The sequence below is a fragment of the Lactuca virosa genome, chromosome 3, assembly GCF_052849685.1.
Source record: "Lactuca virosa cultivar CGN04683 chromosome 3, Lactuca_virosa_CGN04683_v6, whole genome shotgun sequence".
In the NCBI taxonomy this organism is placed as follows: domain Eukaryota; kingdom Viridiplantae; phylum Streptophyta; class Magnoliopsida; order Asterales; family Asteraceae; genus Lactuca; species Lactuca virosa.
In genome coordinates this window covers 108,983,877-109,001,346 of record NC_136428.1, presented here as the reverse complement: position 1 = coordinate 109,001,346, position 17,470 = coordinate 108,983,877, and positions in this window count along the sequence as shown.

The window sequence follows — 17,470 nt, the reverse complement described above, 5'->3', positions numbered from 1 at the left end:
ACAGGTTTTGACTCCATATAAAAATAATACATTTTCCAAGTTCAAAAGTATAGTTTTGAAAGTATCATTTTGACTCTCTAACGTTTGGTATATATATATCCTAGGTATAAAAGTTTACTTACCAAATAAGTAGTTTACCTATAAGTCTCATATACTATGAATATAAGTGTTTGTAATTCCATACAAACGAAAGTTGCTACGTATAAATCTTATTTCAATTCTATACGAGTAAAACCGCTACGTATAAATCTATTTCAATTCTATACGAGTATGTGTGTTAGGTATAATTATCTACTTAATATACAAGTAGTACCTAGGGTGTAAGTCGAGGGAAACTTATACTTAACATTAATACTTGTATAACGACAAAGTATAATGCTTCTAACAATTTGCTACCATGAGTCCGTAACCGCTGCTTGACAACAAAACCTCTGACAAAAAACACTCATGATTTGCCATGAGAAACAATACACTCATGATTTATCATAAGAAACAATACACTCATGATTTACCGTGAGAAACAACACTGCGCACTTCATCGACGCCGGAATAACAAGTAAAAGGAACGGATCGTCACTCGCTTGTCTTGGGTTGTAATTAACAACCACGAGTGGGGTCGTCAACCCGTATCTTATTCATACACGACTTCCTCGCTCACACGGGATTAACGGGTACAGGTCTGAGGACTTCCACTAAGATCCCCAATCTTAGTTGATGAATGAGGTAACTCATGTAGATTTTGATGGCTTCCTATAACTCTAACAACAAAAGCATTTTCGTGTCTAAAACCCTAAGTTATTAGACTATTCTTTTAAACATTACTCCTAACTTCATAACATTTAGGCAGTATAACATCTATAACTTGAGGTAAAACCAGGTTTTATCTTGACATAAAACCAACAATAATAACATATAACATACCAGGTTTTATCTTGACATAAAACCAATAACAACAACATGTAACATACTTGGTTTTATCTTGACATAAAACCAACAATAACAACATACTTATCAATTACATATAGAACTTATGAATATAACTTCGGAACTATATCGCACACAACATATATATAGAATCCTAAGTATAACTGAAGATCTACATTAGTATACTACTATAACAATAACATGCTAATAACTTTACGATAGTTGTATATTTCCAAAATATTATATTTAAACAACTATATCCCGGTTATTATAACTATCTACGTTGATACTAATATACTATCATATAGACATAATAATAACGTATATATAATATTTAGCATGCGTTTTCCCCCCAAAATATTAGAAAGTGGGGCCGTGAAACTCATGTTAGTAGCGTGATTTTATGTAATCTAAGCAGAAACGGTCAGCGGTACGAGGTCGTCGGGGCTCGAGATGCAAGAGGGCTTCAACGAATGAGAGAGGAGAAAGGGAAATGGTGTAAGGAATAGCTGAAGTCGGACCTGCTATTTATAGTAGGATTTTTGGCCCCTCACGACATGAGAAACTCATTGTTCACGTCGTGATTTTGGAACTTATCTCTTCGTAGACTTGCCATCCGTCTTCTAGCTTTCGGAGGTGGCCATATGACTCCTCACGTCGTGAAAAACTCCTTGTTCACGTCGTGAGTTTGGATCTTATCCCCTCGCAGCCTCGTCACACCTTCTAGATCCAAAATGTGGAAAAATGACTCCTCACGTCGTGAGTTTCTATGCTCACCTCGTGAGTTCTGTCACATTAGGGTTTCTCACAGCTGTATCTTCGGAACGTCGTAACTTTCACATACAAACTCCGTTTTTGACGTTCTTTATATCCATGCGTAGGTAATTCCGAGTACTACAACTCTCTTATAGATTCCAATAGATAATTATATGTCTATTTTAAATTCATCTTATTATATAGATTTATAGTGTTCGGTTAATCATAACTTTTTCACGCGAAGTCAGATTTAGATTTTCTCTATATTTTTGGAATCGTATGGACGTATACTTTGATTTATACTATAAAGTATGTATGAAAGTTCATATTTGTATTAGAATTATCATGAAATACATAGTAACTTTACTACATTACTAGTTTAACAAAATCACATTACATGATTGGTATAATCACATGTGATTGTTATTGACCTAATTTTGACTAGTGTTACATTCTCCCCCCGTTGATAAAATTTCATCCCGAAATTTATTTTGTACCAGATACCACCGCAGGATCCTGGATAGCTTCCCTGCTTCCTGTTACGAATTCCCTACCACGGCCTAACTTCCTTGACTCCTTAACTTTGGACATTCCTTCTTGATATGTCCAATTTCACCACACTCAAAACATGCTCTTCCTACATCATAGCCTGTTCCACTGTTTGTTCCTTGATTTTATTTTGTAGGTGTTGTGCTCCTGCAGTAATTCGCAGTGTGTCCCCTCTTTTTGCACTTCATGCAAATATAACAGTCACCTGCGTGCTGATGGTTACATTGACTGCACCATGAACAGTTACCTAGGTGATGACGATTGCACTGAGTGCACCTTGGGAGTTTTCCAACATACTTTCTTGGTTGTATGGGTATTGTTGTTGTGGCTGCATAATTAGTTGCCACATCTTGTCTCTCCTCAGATGATTTTCTGGGATTCTTCCCATTAAATTTGCGCTTGTTCCTTCCCGATTCGGGAGACTCAGCTATAAATCCCACTTGGATTTCTGTGCTGGTTAGCTGATGAGCTATACGTTTTTCACTGTCATATGTTGTAGGCTTCGATGAGATCACCATTCCTTTGATTTGTGATGCTAGAGCCCAGATATATCGCTCAATCTTCGTATATTCGGGGGTTACAAGAGCTGGACACATAACTGCAAGATCATTAAATCTAGCAGTATAAGCATTTATCTCGGAACCCTTCATTGTTAGGTTCCACAGCTCCTGTTCTAGATTTTGTATTTCCTATCTTGGACAATACTCCTCTATTAGCATCCTTTTCAGCTCTTCCCATTGCATGGAGTTTGCAGCATCAATTCTCATTGTATTAACATGATTGTTCCACCATGTTAACGCTGCATTAACGAAGGTACGTGCAGCAAAGCGTACCTTACATTCGTTCGGACAGAAGCTTATTTGAAATACTGATTTTGTCTTTTCAATCCACCGGGTAAAGCTAACAACCCCTTCCGTTCCATGGAAGCTCTTAGGTTTGCAATTCATAAAATCCTTGTAGGTACATATTCTAGCGGTCCCTACATTGCCTTCATTTATAACTCCTCCACTTGTGACATTAGCAAGAGCTGCAACTATTCTCTGAGCTATGATTTCTTCAAGTTCTGTTGAACTTATTGGAGGGTTTGTTTCTGGTGGTGGTGGTTGCGGTTGTTGTTGTGGTTGTCTTCGTCGTTGGTTAAGGTTTAGTCGAGCGCTACTTCTTCTAGGCATTTTGTTTAGTTCCTGTACATTTTGGATCACCAAGTGTTTAGTCTATCAAATATTACTCCCAATTTAAATAGTTCATATGATCTGATCATAATAAAATATGGTTGTACACCTACACCTAGTTGTGATAAGATCTATGCAAATATGAACTTTAGTTGGAATATCTGATCTAAATCCTTGAGATCAAAAACATTCCGGGTATTTAGGTGTATGATCATCGCGGGTCTGAGTCTTCATATATGACTCTATATTTCTTATTTGTTGTATTCATGCACTATTAATTATCGTTTGTTACTTCAGGTCTAGCTGATAAGGCACCGGCCAGTCAGCACAGTCGGAGGGCAGGATCATTTTAGCATATAGCCGTTCTGAAATCCAGCAACCCAAATCGACATGTCTATCCTTGTCACCGCTCCCGTAAGTAGTCCTTTAGTAGTATAATTAATATTAATAATACTTTATATTTGTAGGATAAGGGATATACCTAAACCTAACAGAGTAAGCCCTAAACTATAGTCGTGCTTTCCTAAGAAAGTACTAATTCACTATCGTCAATAGCTCTGATACCAATCTGTCACACCCCGCCCGTCGGCGGAAACATCGGGCAGTGTAACGTCATTTCTCGTATCATACTTATCAACTTCCTGAAAACACATGCAATTTAAAATACGTCAACATAAAGTTGGTGAGTCCACAGGTTTTGACTCCATATAAAAATAATACATTTTCCAAGTTCAAAAGTATAGTTTTGAAAGTATCATTTTGACTCTCCAACGTTTAGTATATACATATTCTAGGTATAAAAGTTTACTTACCAAATAAGTAGTTTACCTATAAGTCTCATATACTATGAATATAAGTGTTTGTAATTCCATACAAACGAAAGTTGCTACGTATAAATCTTATTTCAATTCTATACGAGTAAAACCGCTACGTATAAATCTATTTCAATTCTATACGAGTATGTGTGTTAGGTATAATTATCTACTTAATGTACAAGTAGTACCTAGGGTATAAGTAGGAGGAAACTTATACTTAACATTAATACTTGTATAACGACAAAGTATAATGCTTCTAACAATTTGCTACCATGAGTTCGTAACCGCTACTTGACAACAAAACCTCTGACAAAACACACTCATGATTTACCATGAGAAACAATAAACTCATGATTTACCATGAGAAACAATACACTCATGATTTACAATGAGAAACAACACCGCGCGATTCATCGACGCTGGAATAAAAAGTAAAAGGAACAGATCGTCACTCACTTGTCTTGGGTTGTAATTAACAACCACGAGTGGGGTCATCAACCCGTATCTTATTCATACATGACTTCCTCGCTCACACGGGATTAACGGTTACAGGTCAGAGGACTTCCACTAAGATCCCAAATCTTAGTTGATGAATGAGGTACTCATGTAGACATTGACGGCTTCCTATAGCTCTAACAACAAAAGCATTTTCGTGTCTAAAACCCTAAGTTATTAGACTATGCTTTTAAACATTACTCCTAACTTCATAACATTTAGGCAGTATAACAGTTATAACTTGAGGTAAAACCAGGTTTTATCTTGACATAAAACCAACAATAATAACATATAACATACCAGGTTTTATCTTGACATAAAACCAATAACAACAACATGTAACATACCTGGTTTTATCTTGACATAAAACCAACAATAACAACATACTTATCAATTACATATAGAACTTCCGAATATAACTTTGGAACTATATCGCACACAACATATATATAGAATCCTAAGTATAACTCAAGATCTACATTAGTATACTACTATAACAATAACATGCTAACAACTATCTACGTTGATACTAATATACTATCGTATAGACATAATCATAACGTATATATAATATTTAGCATGCGTTTTCCCCCAAAATATTAGAAAGTGGGGCCGTGAAACTCACGTTAGTAGCGTGATTTTATGTAATCTAAGCAGAAACGGTCAGCGGTACGAGGTCGTCGGGGCTCGGGATGCAAGAGGGCTTCAGCAAATGAGAGAGGAGAAAGGGAAATGGTGTAAGGAATAGTTGAAGTCGGACCTGCTATTTATAGTAGGATTTTTGGCCCCTCATGACGTGAGAAACTCATTGTTCACGTCGTGAGTTTGGAACTTATCTCTTCGTAGACTTGTCATCCGTCTTCCTGCTTCCAATGGTGGCCATATGACTCCTCACGTCGTGAAAAACTCCTTGTTCACGTCATGAGTTTGGATCTTATCCCCTCTTAGCCTCGTCACACCTTCTAGATCCAAAATTTTGCAAATTGACTCCTCACGTCGTGAGTTTCTATGCTCACCTCGTGAGTTCAGTTATAGTAGGGTTTCTGACAGCTGTATCTTCGGAAGGTCGTAACTTTCACATACGAACTCCATTTTTGACGTTATTTATATCCACGCATAGGTAATTCCGAGTACTACAACTATCTAATAGATTCCAATAGCTAATGATAAGTATATACTAAATTCATCTTATTATAGAGATTTATAGTGTTCGGTTTATCATAACTTCTTCACGCGAAGTCAGATTTAGATGTTCTCTATATTTTTGGAATCGAATGGACGTATACTTTGATTTATACTATAAAGTATGTATGAAAGTTCATATTTGTTTTAGAATTATCATGAAATACATAGTAACTTTACTACATTACTAGTTTAACAAAATCACATTACATGATTGGTATAATCACATGTGATTGTTATTGACCTAATTTTGACTAGTGTTACATTCTCCCCCCGTTGATAAAATTTCGTCCCGAAATTTATTTTGTACCAGATTCCACCGCAGGGTCCTGGATAGCTTCCCTGCTTCCTGTTACGAATTCCCTACCACGGCCTAACTTCCTTGACTCCTTAACTTTGGACATTCCTTCTTGATATATCCAATTTCACCACACTAAAAACATGTTCTTCCTCCATCATAGCCCATTCCAGTGTTTGTTCCTTGATTTTCTTTTGTAGGTGTTGTGCTCCTGCAGTAATTCGCAGTGTGTCCCCTCTTTTTGCACTTCATGCAAATATAACAGTCACCTGCGTGCTGATGGTTACATTGACTGCACCATGATCAGTTACCTAGGTGATGACGATTGCACTGAGTGCACCTTGGGAGTTTTCCAACATACTTTCTTGGTTGTATAGGTATTGTTGGTGTGGCTGCATAATTAGTTGCCGCATATTGTCTCTCCTCAAATGATTTTCTGGGATTCTTCCCGTTAAATTTGCGCTTGTTCCTTCCCGATTCGGGAGACTCAGCTATAAATCCCACTTGGATTTCTGTGCTGGTTAGCTGATGAGCTATACGTTTTGCACTAGCATATGTTGTAGGCTATTATGCGATCACCATTCCTTTGATTTGTGATACTAGACCCCAGATACTGTTGGATTGATGTCTAAGTCCATAACTATATTTGGTATGTACTTGACCCGACCCGGCATGGTCCATTTGGGTTGCACTTCACCGGCACAATTTATATGGATAGTCTTTTGAGAATAGTATATTTATGATTTATATTAATATATTATAAGTTCTAATATATTAATATGGAATCATATTATTTAATTAGTATTGATCAAGAATTAATTTAGAATTAATTAAGTGATCAAAAAGAACTAATTAAATATGGACTCTTATATATATGGAATGGGCCAAGTTCATTTAGGTTGGGCTAAGCTTTCATGGATGGTCCATGGAGCTTTTAACCCATGGATCCTATGTAAATGAAAGGTCATGGGTATTAGGGTTTACATGGATGTAACCCTAATCCTCCATAATATATAAAAGGGTCATTGGCTCAAAAAATTGGAACAAGTGTGTGAAAATAAGAGTGGGCCGATTTTAGTGTGCATATATATTCTCTCAAGTTCTTCCAAGGTGTTTTGGTGATTTGTGATTCCATTTGAGGCTTCCACACTATTGGGGCTAAGCTCTTAAAGCTTGAAGACATCAAGCTACATCAAAAGTTATGTCATCTAACTAGAACTTTGTAGTATAGGTGCTTCATAATATGCTAGTTAGGATGAAACCTTGGAATAGTTAATATTTGCATGTATAATAGAGAAAACATAGATCCAAGGTTTATAGGGTTGCATGTACACCATAGGAGTGTTAGAATGCTCAAAACCCAACAGTGGTATCAGAGCCATGGGTTGTTTTCTGTTATATTAATGCAAATGTTTTATTTTCAAGTTGAAAAAAAGGAAAAAAAAACATGACGTTTGTCAAATTTTAAGATAATTACTTGTTTTGTGAAAAACGAATTATTTGTAAAATTTGAATCATTTGTTATATGAGTTGAATTAGGTCAAATTTAGTAAAAGATAAAATGATATGATTATTTTATTAGTTTTAAAAGTTTGATCTAAATGTTTTAAGGAGTTACATATTTTGTCATAAAATTTTGGAGCTCAAAAGTTTTTTTTAAAGTTGTGATCTTAAGGGTTTTTGAAACTTCCATAAGTTATGGATATGAAAGTTTTTTTTTTTTAAAAAAAATTGATTTAAAGTTTTTATGGAGTTACAAAATTTGGTGTTAATGTTTTAAAGAATTCCATAACTTGTTCTTAAGTTATGGAACATGGAAAGTTTCATCATAAAACACCATTAATTCCATAAGTTATGGAATCCAAAGGTTTTCAAGAATTACAAAACTTGCCCTCAAGTTTTGGAATTTGAGAAAAGTTTTTTATGAAAAAAAAAGAATTGAATTCTAAAACTCTTGGGCTCATAACTTAAACAATTAATTAAATGGTTTTAATTTTGAGTTTAATAATTGGAATTATGATGTTTTGTTGAATAGTTCAAATTAACTCTTATGGACTTTATTAATAATTAATTAAAGCGTTTAATTAAAAGAGTATTATTAATCCATAAATATATGGTTTGAGTTTAATTAAATTAAAAGTCTAGTTTAATTAATAGATCAAACCACCAAGTATTTTAAATGTCTAAAATACACCCTTATACTATTATAATATTAAAAGTTTAATATATTATATGTATAAGAGTAAGTCGTCTTACCATTAGTAGGCCTCATTCACGAAGCCGGTCTATAAGGGGGGTATAAGGTTGTTGCCTATAAAATGGCAGCTTAATGGGTGTCCACTCTCACCCACCGCTTCCTTGACTGGTGGAGGGTCGTTAGCCGAACAGGTAGGACAAGGACTATAATTCTCCCTTCATTAAAAGTATTAATGATAAATACTAAGTAACTAAACCTTTTATTAATTCCCAATCTTAGTTACTTAGGAAAATGTGAATAAGGTGCTAATCCATGAAATTACACTTTGCACTTTGTTTAAACCGTTAGTGGAGCGTGTGTGGTTAACCGGCACACTAACCTGGATTTAACAAAGTAGGCAAAGGGTAACTTAATATTTATCATAGTATCGGTGGAGCTCGTGTGGTTAACCGGCACATCGATTGAGGGGTAAATATTAAGGATACCAAGTATATTTGCATGGTTACTACACACCTTGTTTTGTGATCCTCGGCATCCCAGTCACAAAACCTGAAGGGCACACTCGAGATTGAAACATGCCATTGAAAAGTTCAATGAATCTCAAAAGATCTAGGAGTTTCAAATCCAAGTAAAAAACCTAATTAAATTATTTCGTTTTTCATGGTGGAAATTGGTAAATCGTCATTTACCTACCTTCAACTATTTTATAACTCGAATTACAGCATCCCCCTTCCAGTTATAAATAGGTTGTTGGATCCTAGCCTTAATATTTCATATTGGGTGTTATATTAAGGACTTTAGATCAACTATCTTGAATATCTCCCAAAAGACGTCGAGTTCAGACATCTATGATCTTCCCAAAAGAAAATTGTTTAATTTTATTTATTTGAAATATCCTTACAATGGCATTTGTGGAAAATTGTTGCTTATATGATTCCACTGACAGCAATATTGGAAAATGGATTTGATTCTTTCATTTGTGGTAGTGTCTAAATTTACCAAATCAGGAAAGTTCCTCATCACCGAAGTTTCAATTGGACCGAAACTTGGAATCATGCAAGTTGAATAGTATGATGAATGAGAACTTTCAAGCATTGGAAAATCAAGACTAATTACTTGTTCACATGGATGTGTGAGTCAAGTGAAGGACTAAAGGGATCGAGTACACATTCTTGTGCACTGGTCATGTCCACTACAAAGCTCGTTAAGACTATTTGATTTACTAAAGTTTAGTAAATATGGTTATACTTACAAGTTTAAGTATAATTCTGAAACATTGGAAAAGTCTCAATGTATGGCAGAACGAATGGGAAGAATCAAATTAGGCAGAAAGATAAAAGTTTCTCAAATCTGAAAAGATGGGAGAGTACTTTAGTATCATGTTTGTGATCATCTTAATGATTTAGAAATCATATCACAATTAGTCCTCTAAAGGTCATCTTAGTGCATTCTTATGACTAAGAAGAGGAGTCATGAATTGTTGAAATGGTTAGATCAGGAAGATAAGTCATACTTCGTTCCAAAACAATTCTTAGAGTCATACTCCAAGATTGTAACTTGAGTGACATATCTTAAAGAAAGGTTTAAAACACTTGTCAAATGTAAGAGTAAAAGTGTCATACATTTGTACATTTGAAATTGGTAAGTTGTGATATTTTGGATAAAACAAAGACCAACTAAGGCCAATTATGTGAAGTGTTTGTCTTGATAAAGAATCTGCACTATCTCTTGAATATTTGGCAAGATAGTCTTATATGTCAAGAGGATATTGGGAGTCTTAAAGATCCTAAAAAGAATTTCAAGAACTAATCAAGAATAAAACCTGAGGTTCTTCACTAGCACACGACTTGAGGTTTATAACCTATCGTGTTGACATATTCTGTGCCCATTCCAGTTAAAGTTGGCTTTGCATAGGAGTTCTGAAAGTTCTCAATTGGTTGCATAACAACTTGGAAGCAATGGCAGGCCCTGTACTGCCAGGTGGCAAGAAGTTAAGATTGCATAAGTTCAGTCCATATGAGTTTGGATTTCTCATTATCCTTGTCTTATGACTATGGTTTTGACGATTCACATGGATAAGAACACATACACCATAAAATCTAAGGGTCATAAGGTTTCTCTCCGATTCATGAAAATGATGGTGAGGAAACACTTCCACCAAGTAGATTTGAAGCAGATGGCAAAAGGTCTAAACAATTGAGACTATGATTACGACATCCCGTTTCATAGTTCTGAAATTGTTTAGACATACATGCATGCTATCTAAGGAAAGGTGTATGATTTTGATAAAGTTTTATCAAAGCATCTCGTATCAGAAATCTGGACTTTGGTAAGAAAGTCAATAAAGTATTGATTTCTAGAAGTCCAGCTGATTTCTGAGTACATGTCAAAGCTAGTGGGAGCATAAGTGTTATGCTAATAATAATCATGTAAGTGGGAGCATGATAATTATTGTTAGTGTTGCAAGTTAGCAATGTTATAAAATGTGCCTTTGTGTATGATTCAACAAGTAGTAGAACAAGCCATATGAGTCGAAGTTTATCCATTCCTTTTACCTTCGGGATAAAAGAGATATATGTGGGCCCCTCGATGATTTAGCGATGACACATGTGAGTGCTTGGCCAAGCCAAGACTGATTTGATTTGTTCAATCAGTCACTCATCATAAATCAAAAATCGGGAAACAACAAATGGACAGAGAGAATGATTATAATCCATGTCTCAGTCCATATGATATCTAGAATGGAGGAATATATGATCCCTTATCTAATGGACAAGTCATTGACAAGGTCAGAGTTCGACAGAAGCTTTTGAGAGCTATGATTGCTAGTCTGGGTTTGAAGTCATACTCAATAATAGTTTTAGACTTATCCAAGTGGGAGACTATTGGATTAATGTCTAAGTCCATAACTATATTTGGTATGTACTTGACCCGACCCGGCATGGTCCATTTGGGTTGCACTTCACCGGCACAATTTATATGGATAGTCTTTTGAGAATAGTATATTTATGATTTATATTAATATATTATAAGTTCTAATATATTAATATGGAATCATATTATTTAATTAGTATTGATCAAGAATTAATTTAGAATTAATTAAGTGATCAAAAAGAACTAATTAAATATGGACTCTTATATATATGGAATGGGCCAAGTTCATTTAGGTTGGGCGAAGTTTTCATGGATGGTCAATGGAGCTTTTAACCCATGGATCCTATATAAATGAAAGGTCATGGGTATTAGGGTTTACATGGATGTAACCCTAATCCTCCATAATATATAAAGGGGTCCTTGGCTCACAAAATTGGAACAAGTGTGTGAAAATAAGAGTGGACCGATTTTAGTGTGCATACATATTCTCTCAAGTTCTGCCAAGGTGTTTTGGTGATTTGTGATTCCATTTGAGGCTTCCACACTATTGGGGCTAAGCTCTTAAAGCTTCAAGACATCAAGCTACATCAAAAGGTATGTCATCTAACTAGAACTTTGTAGTATAGGTGCTTCATAATATGCTAGTTAGGATGAAACCTTGGAATAGTTAATATTTGCATGTATAATAGAGAAAACATAGATCCAAGGTTTATAGGGTTGCATGTACACCATAGGAGTGTTAGAATGCTCAAAACGCAACATATATATCGCTCAATCTTCTTATGTTCGGGGGTTACAAGAGCTGGACACATCACCGCAAGATCATTAAATCTAGCAGTATAAGCATTTATCTCGGAACCCTTCATTGTTAGGTTCCACAGCTCGTGTTCCAGATTTTGTATTTCCTCTTTTGGACAGTACTCCTTTATTAGCATCCTTTTCAGCTCTTCCCATTGCATGGAGTTTGCAGCATCAATTCTCATTGTATTAACATGATTCTCCCACCATGTTAACGCTGCCTCAACGAAGGTACGTGCAGCAAAGCGTACCTTACATTCGTTCGGACAAAAGCTTATTTGAAATACTGATTCTATCTTTTCAATCCACCAGGTCAAGCTAACAACCCCTTCCGTTCCATGGAAGCTCTTTGGTTTGCAATTCATAAAATTCTTGTAGGTACACATTCTAGTGGTCCCTACATTGCCTTCATTTATAACTCCTCCTCTTGTGACATTAGCAAGAGCTGCAACTATTCTCTGAGCTATGATTTCTTCAAGTTCTGCTGAACTTATTGGAGGTTTTGTTTCTGGTTGTGGTGGTTGTGGTTGTTGTTGTGGTTGTCCTCGTCGTTGGTTAAGGTTTAGTCGAGCGCTACTTCTTCTAGGCATTTTGTTTAGTTCCTATACATTTTGGATCACCAAGTGTTTAGTCGATCAAATATTACTCCCAATTTAAATAGTTCATATGATCTGATCATAATAAAATATAGTTATACACCTACACCTAGTTATGATAAGATCTATGCACATATGAACTTTAGTTGGAATATCCGATCTAAATCCTTGAGATCAAAAACATTCTGGGTATTTAGGTGTATTATCATCGCGGGTCTGAGTCTTCATATATGACTCTATATTTGTTATTTGTTGTATTCATGCACTATTAATTATCATTTGTTACTTCAGGTCTAGCCGATAAGGCACCGGCCAGTCAGGACAGTCGGAGAGCATGATCATTTTAGCATATAGCCGTTCTGAAATCCAGCAACCCAAATCGACATGTCTATCCTTGTCACCGCTCCCGTAAGTAGTCCTTTATTAGTATAATTAATATTAATAATACTTTATATTTGTAGGATAAGGGATATACCTAAACCTAACAGAGTAAGCCCTAAACTATAGTCGTGCTTTCCTAAGAAAGTACTAATTCACTATAGTCAATAGCTCTGATACCAATCTGTCACACCCCGGCCGTCGGCGGAAACACCGGGCATTGTAGCGTCATTTCTCGTATCATACTTATCAACTTCCTGAAAACACATGCAATTTAAAATACGTCAACATAAAGTTGGTGAGTCCACAGGTTTTGACTTCATATAAAAATAATACATTTTCCAAGTTCAAAAGTATAGTTTTGAAAGTATCATTTTGACTCTCCAACGTTTAGTATATATATATATCCTAGGTATAAAAGTTTACTTACCAAATAAGTAGTTTACCTATAAGTCTCATATACTATGAATATAAGTGTTTGTAATTCCATACAAACGAAAGTTGCTACGTATAAATCTTATTTCAATTCTATACGAGTAAAACCGCTACGTATAAATCTATTTCAATTCTATACGAGTATGTGTGTTAGGTATAATTATCTACTTAATATACAAGTAGTACCTAGGGTATAAGTAGGGGGAAACTTATGTTGGGTTTTGAGCACTCTAACACTCCTATGGTGTACATGCAACCCTATAAACCTTGGATCTATGTTTTCTCTATTATACATGCAAATATTAACTATTCCAAGGTTTCATCCTAACTAGCATATTATGAAGCACCTATACTACAAAGTTCTAGTTAGATGACATACCTTTTGATGTAGCTTGATGTCTTCAAGCTTTAAGAGCTTAGCCCCAATAGTGTGGAAGCCTCAAATGGAATCACAAATCACCAAAACACCTTGGAAGAACTTGAGAGAATATGTATGCACACTAAAACCGGCCCACTCTTATTTTCACACACTTGTGCCAATTTTGTGAGCCAAGGACCCCTTTATATATTATGGAGGATTAGGGTTACATCCATGTAAACCCTAATACCCATGACCTTTCATTTACATAGGATCCATGGGTTAAAAGCTCCATGGACCATCCATGAAAGCTTAGCCCAACCTACATGAACTTGGCCCATTCCATATATATAAGAGACCATATTTAATTAGTTCTTTTTGATCACTTAATTAATTCTAAATTAATTCTTGATCAATACTAATTAAATAATATGACTCCATATTAATATATTAGAACTTATAATATATTAATATAAATCATAAATATACTATTCTCAAAAGACTATCCATATAAATTGTGTCGGTGAAGTGCAACCCAAATGGACCATGCCGGGTCGGGTCAAGTACATACCAAATAGTTATGGACTTAGACATTAATCCAACAGTCTCCCACTTGGATAAGTCTAAAACTATTATTGAGTATGACTTCAAAACCTAACTGGCGATCGTAGCTCTTAAAGACGTTGTCGAACTCTGACCTTGTCAATGACTTGTCCATTAGATAAGGGATCATATATTCCTCCATTCTAGATATCATATGGACTGAGACATGGATTATAATCATTCTCTCTGTCCATTTGTTGTTTCCCGATTTTCGATTTATGATGACTGACTGATTGAACAAATCAAATCAGTCATGGCTTGGCCAAGCACTCACATGTGTCATCGCTAAATCATCGAGGGGCCCACAGATATCGCTTTTATCTTGAAGGTAAAAGGAATGGATAAACTTCGACTCATATGGCTTGTTCTACTACTTGTTGAATCATACACAAAGGCACGTTTTATAACATTGAGTTACCAATGCGTTTTCGTGCAATCAATATATAACCAACTCATAGTAACAACTCATATCTCTAGGTTTTAAGAATATAAGATATTATCGTCTCATGATCACTCGTGATAAAATCCATGAAGTGATTCAAATGAGCGTGGGTTGAATCCAATACTCAGAAATTATGAGCACTCATGAGTGTTGTAGCACCACTTTGTCCACCAACTTGGACCTCTACAAACCAACCCATGACAGTCTTGATTCATATCTACTTCCAACATATGACCGACTGTGGATGGTTTGAATAACTTAATCATTCAAGAAGAGCGACTTAGTTATTCTGGAAGTCAAAACATGCAAAGTGAAACACAAGAATAAATGAATCAAATATGGTATCAAACCCTATGAATATAAATAAACACTTTTATTTATCACCATACTGATTACTCATTATTCATTGTTTCGGTTTTATCAACTTTATACTTGAATTAAAAACACTAGTTGTCCCATGCTCCAAGCATGTACACTATGTTTTTCTTAAACAATAGCTTTGCCATACACCAAGTATGCACTCTATGTTTGTCTATGATCCTTACTTTGTGAAATAAACCAATTGAACATAATTTCAATGATTCTAATTTCACACTCCCAAATCCTTATCGAAAAATGTGAGAATTTCAAATTCCTATCATTTATCGAAATCTGTTTAGATTTTAAACTTATATGCACTAACCCTCCTGTAATGAATATGTACAAAGTCACAAAGACTTGTCAACAGTCATTATAAGGTATTCCAATGGAGATCAACTCCATGGAAACTAAGTCTCATATTCAAAGTACATTGCTTTGGACATGCTTCTTGCATTAAGTTTTCTAATCTTACACAGATAACTTCCACCTATGGAGACAACTCCATATTCTCATTTTGACTATCACTTCTGAATAAGAGATGCCTCTTTTCAGAATATGTCAATATGGTCCTTCCAAAATTAGCACTATACTTCCAACTGTCCCTGAGCAACCAATCTTTGGTAAACCTCAGATTGTCCTCGACAATTGCTTAATCATTTTAGTCATGTCCAATTCTAGACCTTTTCCCTTCTTAATGCCTCTGGGCATTTGGAAAAATTTAGAAATGACAAATATTATAGCACATGCAATCGATCCTGTACCCAAAGCAAATGGTACATGATTCATGATGTCTCACATAAAGACATGATTCTAGACCAGTCTTTTGCTACAATATTTTTATTTGCCATGTTTTCAAAATTTGACTATGAAGAGGGATGTCGTAATCATAATCGAATTTTGAGAACGCAATATATAGAATTTCCTTAAGTTGAACCAATCCAACATGAAATTCATATATATATTCTTGACTAAAGATGATTAAGGTCTCAATCTAAGCCTTTAAAACTGAAATGAAGTATATCCTCTCCCTTAATTATAGCAAAACAACTTTTTCAATCCCTGCAGCCTCACGAATTGAAACTTTTGTTTTCTATAATTAACATTGCTAACTTGCAACACTAACAATAATTATCATGCTCCCACTTACATGATTATTATTAGCATAACACTTATGCTCCCACTAGCTTTGACATGTACTCAGAAATCAGCTGGACTTCTAGAAATCAATACTTTATTGACTTTCTTATCAAAGTTCAGATTTCTGATACGAGATGCTTTGATAAAACTTTATCAAAATCATACACCTTTCCTTAGATAGCATGCATGTATGTCTAAACAATTTCAGAACTATGAAAAGGGATGTCGTAATCATAGTCTCAATTGTTTAGACCTTTTGCCATCTGCTTCAAATCTACTTGGTGGAAGTGTTTCCTCGCCATCATTTTCATGAATCGGAGAGAAACCTTATGACCCTTAGATTTTATGGTGTATGTGTTCTTATCCATGTGAATCGTCAAAACCATAGTCATAAGACAAGGATAATGAGAAATCCAAACTCATATGGACTGAACTTATGCAATCTTAACTTCTTGCCACCTGGCAGTACAGGGCCTGCCATTGCTTCCAAGTTGTTATGCAACCAATTGAGAACTTTCAGAACTCCTATGCAAAGCCAACTTTAACTGGAATGGGCACAGAATATGTCAACACGATAGGTTATAAACCTCAAGTCGTGTGCTAGTGAAGAACCTCAGGTTTTATTCTTGATTAGTTCTTGAAATTCTTTTTAGGATCTTTAAGACTCCCACTATCCTCTTGACATATAAGACTATCTTGCCGAATATTCAAGAGATAGTGCGGATTCTTTATCAAGACAAACACTTCACACAATTGGCCTTAGTTGGTCTTTGTTTTATCCAAAATATCACAACTTACCAATTTCAAATGTACAAATGTATGACACTTTTACTCTTACATTTGACAAGTGTTTTAAACCTTTCTTTAAGATATGTCACTCAAGTTACAATCTTGGAGTATGACTCTAAGAATTGTTTTGGAACGAAGTATGACTCATCTTCCTGATCTAACCATTTCAACAATTCATGAATCCTCTTCTTAGTCATAAGAATGCACTAAGATGACCTTTAGAGGACTAATTGTGATATGATTTCTAAATCATTAAGATGATCACAAACATGATACTAAAGTACTCTCCCATCTTTTCAGATTTGAGAAACT